The sequence below is a fragment of the Solenopsis invicta genome, chromosome 12 (assembly GCF_016802725.1).
Source record: "Solenopsis invicta isolate M01_SB chromosome 12, UNIL_Sinv_3.0, whole genome shotgun sequence".
Lineage (NCBI taxonomy): Eukaryota > Metazoa > Arthropoda > Insecta > Hymenoptera > Formicidae > Solenopsis > Solenopsis invicta.
The window spans coordinates 771,108-777,107 of NC_052675.1; the positions used below are offsets into that span (position 1 = coordinate 771,108).

Consider the following 6,000-nt stretch of genomic DNA (forward strand, 5'->3'; position numbering starts at 1 on the left):
ATTTATGATATTTTGATTTTTGTGACATTTCTCTTATAATTTATGATATTTTGATTTTTGTGACATTTTTCACTTGCCTCAGTGGCGTATTTTACGTCTCACTGTATTCCCGGAAATCGAAATGAGATTAAGTGGGTCATAGTTGCTCGGCCTCCGTCGTATAGTGTATCCGTCGTCAAAAGAAAAGAATCGTTATGTCGCTGGACGTAACAATACAAATATCCATAACATAATTATCCCACAGCTATATAAATATCTAGACAGTTACACAAGAAAAGATTCAATAGACGCAAAACTAATTTTGATGTTTAGATCAACCTCTCAATTTTGCAAGAACAATCCCGACATTCTATTTACCCGCGCTGACAAGGGAAACGTGGTAGTGACATTGGATAGAGAGAGGAAAGATGAAAGAAGCACTAAATGATGGTTTTACATATAACAAGGTGAAAAATAATCCAGCTTTAAGTTTAGAAAGAAACCTAAATGAATTATTAAAAAATTGGTTACATAAAAATTATATTAATAAACAGAAATTTTAAACACTAAAAGCCAGCGATTGTCCATTACCAAAAGCATATGATTTTCCGAAGATACATAAAAACAACGTGCCATTTAGAATAATAGTTTCATCGATTGGCACAGCTCTCTATCCAATGGCAACATTCTTACACGAATTGATATCGAGGGGTATCCCTCACTCGATGAGTCATGTTAACAACAGTTTCGAACTACATAATTTACTCGCAGGGAAAAAAATACCAGACTTACACATCTTAATCTCTTTAGACGTCGTATCACTTTTTACGAATGTGCCATTAAATCCAGGGCATCATAAAGAGATAGTTTTATATTGAAAAAAATACAATATTTCCGCTAGATAAATTTCTGTCAGCAGTGGAGTATGTTTTGTCATCCACATATTTTTCTTTTAACAACATTGTCTAGAAACAAACGCATGGGACACATATGGGATTGTCATTATCCCCAATCATTGCAGACATTGTAATGCAAGATTTAGAATCCCAAGTCTTGAATACCTTAAAACTAGACATCCCACTGTAAACGAAAAATATGTGGGCGACATAATTATGGCAGCACCTCGGAATAGAGTGATGGATATTCTGAATAGTTTTAACAATTGGGTTCGTAAATAAATTTTTGAATTGAAAAATTTAATTGTTTTATCAAAATATAAGTACTATGATAACGATTTATTAAAATAAAATCAGTTAATTTGTTTATATTTTTTTAATAATAAAGTTCAAATATTCATAGAAATTCAAATGGATGAAAACGCATCGCTATTGGTGTGACGTCACGATGTTGTTCCTTTTCCGCGTGCTTCGAGCCTTCTGCTGTGTGATAGTTTCGCACAATTATTATTATCAAATTATAAACAAAAAGTAGTTTCAAATATAGCAAATATTTTAGAATCAGGTTTTATTAAAGCTGATTTAACAAATTTGTTTAAAATAGACGTATTTATGGTTTGTGAGTTTATTAAGGAAAATGACAAATTCAACGCTGCTGAAGTTAGGAAATGCAAAAGCTGCAATATAAGTTCATTTATTTCTAACATCAAACGAAGAGTATCCTGCAGCCAAAAGATCAGTAACCTCTTTCGTATCTCATTGTCAGTAAGATGAAAGGAATAATTTGCAGTTTGTTCTCTATCGAGTTGACAGGAAAAAATATGTGGCATAACTCCAGATTTCATTTTTATAGGCTCACCCATTGAAGAGAAACAAATATAATTTTCCATGTCATCTTTTAGTTAGAAAATATCAACTAAAGAATTATTTGTATAACATATCATTCTTAGATACTATTCTCATAACCTAGCCTCAAAACTTTAGAAATATAGATACTAATGGAAATAATGGTTTGATATTGAATATTTACAACAAAATGATCATTACAACAAAAATAATTCGATTTTGTTGATTCATGCGGACGTCGAGCCAATCGAAATCACAACTACCTTATTACTTCTTCGCGTAGTACTGTCACAAATACTTTAGCGGGTGCACTTTTAGTAATATTTTTGCACAAGAACACCATCGATAATTCATGTTTATTTGTTGTAATAACAATACAGCAGTTCAAATTAAATAAAAATTGAGCATACAGCTGTACTAAGTACTATGTGCATACATACGTACTATGTTTTCGGACAACAACATCGTGACGTCATTTTCGAGTTCGGATAATCTCGGGCAATTCCGGAGCGTTCAAATGATCAGACGCTCGACTGTGTTTTAAAATTGCTATAACTTTATAAATAAAGAGTAGATTGCAAAAATAAAAAGGTTAAATATATTTAAATATATTCTATCGATTGACAATGTTATTAAAAATTGACTTAAGAACCGAATTATCACTGCCGGTTACGGTTTACAATCGAGTATGAAGAAAATCGTTGTCTCAACTTTTTAGACATAAAGCTTATTAGAGCTGAAAATAGATTGACAATTGACTGGTATCACAAGGACACATTTTCGGGACGATATTTATGTTATTACTCAAGCCACCTACAGTGCCAAAAAATAGGAATAATTTATGGACTAGTAGAGCCGTGTTACTTTTCGACCCTATTTTTTAATAAAAAAACTTGGAATTAGTCATATAATTGCTGATAATCAATGGCTATCCGTTGGAATTAATTTTTAATAAAATCAATATTAGACTAAAAAAACTAATCAACACAAAATTAAATAATATAAAAATAACACTCAAAATGAAGTTGAACTGGAATACTAATATAAAATTTATAACAATCCCGTATATTAAAAGTGTATCCAAACCATTCATAGATAGAAACAAATTTACAATAAGCTATAGATGTCTGAACCGACAGAATAAATTTGTCGAAGCACATAAGGGTAAAGACTCCTCCACTGCCACAAACAACGTGGTATGTAAAATAAATTGTACGACTGCGATGCGTCCTATGTGGCTTAGACAAAAAGGAAGTTGAACACCAGAATCAATGAACATGCAAATAACATAAAATTGGATTCGTCTAGGCACTCTGTTATTTCAGAGCATATTACACCTCATAACCACTCTTTCGACTGAAAAAATGCATTAATTTTAGACACAAAGCTTAAATATTACAAAAGGTTGGTCTCTGAAATGATACATATAAAGGAGCAAAACAACGGTGTCAATTTACAGAAAGATACGGAGCTGCTTGACGAATCTTATTTTAATTTGTTTGATAGGCTGGCCAGGAACATTAAAAACACGGTGTAAGACATAGAGGCAATGATTTGTTTTGGTTTCTGAACGCTCCTCGTTCTCCGCGATCAGTTTGTTACAGTCAGTCGTGTATACAATATCGTACGGTACAGACACAAACGGCACAATATACGAGATGTGATCAAAAAGTAAGGTGACTTTTTGAATTTCGCGTGCTCTGTACACTGTAATTTCAAAATTTTTTTTGTGTTGGTATACTCGTCACGATCATATGTTCACAGTTTTGACTATATAGCATGTGTTGTTTTTATGTGAGAGGCATAAAGGTTAGACTCGTGTTTGCGTGCTCGGCGATTTTTTGAAAATAATGGAGCAGAGAGTTTATATTAATTTTTGTGTAAAAAATGGTATTAAGTATTCAAAAACTCTTGAAATGTTGACAGTGACGTACGGTGAGTCAACTTTGAGCAAAAAAATGTTTATAAATGGTATAAGTTATTCCAAGAGGGCCGAGAAAATGTTAACGATGAACCTTGCTCTGGACGCCCCAGCACGTCAAAAACCGACGAAAATGTTCAGGAAGTGAAAGAAATTGTGTTGAAAAATCGTTGAATTACGATTAGAGAAATAGCTGATGATCTTAACATATCGTTTGGCTCATGCCAATCAATTTTAACGGATGTTTTGGGTATGACACGTGTGTCAGCGAAATTCGTTCCAAAACTGCTTAATTTTGATCAAAAGCAGCGTTGCATGAACATCGCCCAAGACATGTTGAACGACGTCAATGATGATCCTGATCTGCTCAAAAGGGTTATAACTGGTGACGAAACATGGGTATATGGTTATGACGTCGAAAACAAAGCCCAATCATCCTAGTGGAAGAGCCCAGGAGAGCCAAGACCGAAAAAGGCACGCCAAGTTCGTTCAAATGTGAAGGTTTTGCTCACAGTTTTCTTTGATTACCATGGCGTTGTGCATCAAGAATTCCTACCACAAGGTCGTACGGTAAACAAGGAGTATTACCTTGAGGTTATGCGGCGTTTGCATGAGTCAATAAGAAAAAAACGTCCGGAAATGTGGAAAGAAAATTCATGGATTCTGCACCATGATAATGCACCTGCGCACACGTCGTTACTAGTGAGTACTTTTTTGGCCAAAAACAATACTATCATCATGCTTCAGCCACCGTATTCACCAGACTTGGCCCCCTGCGACTTTTTCCTCTTCCCAAAATTGAAAAGGCCTATGAAAGGACGAAGATTTGCGACTATTGAGGAGATTAAGGCTGCATCGCTGGAGGAGCTCAAGGCAATACCCAAAAGTGCATTTCAGAAATGTTTTAACGACTGGAAAAAGCGCTGGCACAAATGCGTTGTATCAGAGGGGGATTATTTTGAAGGGGATAACATAATTTTGGATGAATAAATGAATACTTTTTTATAAAAATGAAAAGTCACCTTACTTTTTGATCACACCTCGTATATTTACTGTGTTATAATTTGTAAGTAAGTTTAAATTATTCGTTATTATTTATTTATTTAATTTATTAGTTCTGTGTAAGCGTTGCATTTTACATTCCATTATTTATTCAATTTTACACAGTCACCACACTCTGCTTACTTTCTTGTTCAATATAGAAACACGACACCCTGAGATGTCGCATAACAATAATTTTACTTGGACTAATTACATGATAATCAATCTTACAAGGACTTAGACTGATCTCGTGAGGCACCGTAGAATCAGCTATGTACATCCTTACATATAATGATACAACAGGTAGATTTTTGACATGTTAAATACCGTACAAATGCTTAATTATGACAATTTAATGTTATCTACAAGGGGTGATTTTCTGACATGCGCTATATACCGTGCAAATTCTTTACTGTGACAGTTTAATGTTATTTTTGCGGCTGAAAAGGGTCAAGTTAGACCAAAACGTACCGAAATCTTGTTAGATTTTAATAAATTATTTAAATCAATAACCGTCTTGCTTGTCTTGGCCTTTAATTATACTGTGGTAACTTTTTTACTTTATAAGCATATGTATATATAATTTTTTTACCTTTTAGGCATTTTGATTAAAATTTATGTAAAGAAATGATTAAAGAAAAAACTATTTTCTTTAAAAACATGAAAATTAAAATGCTAGCACAGACAGTGCTTACCTGAATCAACAGAAAGCTTAGAATCTAACCATTACCATATATGGAGTAAAAGGAAAGAACACATAGATTGTAACCATATACGGAGTGAAAAGAATAGTATAGCTTCACTTTTTTGTTCTTTAGAAGATATAAAAAGAAGCGAATCTCTGGATAAAGCAGTATATTAGATATTAAGAAATAAAATAATTGAGATTAGTAAGGTGGATCTTGTATATCACGCATAATAAAAAATGGTAACCAACAAAATAAGTCGAATTTATTTAAATCTTTGAACAAATCTTTGGATCTTGAAATCCTGTACTTCTTTTATCGATTGCGACTGCCTTGGGGTTTTACCTTCTTTACCGTCTATAATACCCACAATAACAACCGCAACTGGACCATTGGTTGAAATCCAACTGAGACTTTTGGAAATAATAAGACGTTACATTGGGACGTCGAGAGCTAAACTGGGTGTGAAAAAAGGTGAGGCACGTATCTCATGTTCTGATTTTATTACGAAATATATTTAGTTACTTCGGACTTCGTCGCTTCTGATATCAAAATTTAGGCAAAAAAACTATGTTGATTACGAGGGTTGCCCAAAAAGTAATTCCCCACATTTTTTTCTCAAAAATTATTT

The 6,000-nt window shown here is 33.4% G+C and overlaps 1 protein-coding gene across 1 annotated transcript in view; it reads left to right on the forward strand.

The window, feature by feature from the left end:
* The window catches only part of LOC105197176 (poly(U)-specific endoribonuclease homolog), a 38,987-nt gene extending 33,363 nt beyond the window's left edge, over nt 1-5,624 (forward strand). The window contains exon 6 of the mRNA XM_011163423.3: nt 5,283-5,624. The gene's annotated coding sequence lies outside the window, so the exon portion shown is untranslated. The remainder of the gene's footprint in view (nt 1-5,282) is intronic.
* Nucleotides 5,625-6,000: the final 376 nt, after the last annotated feature.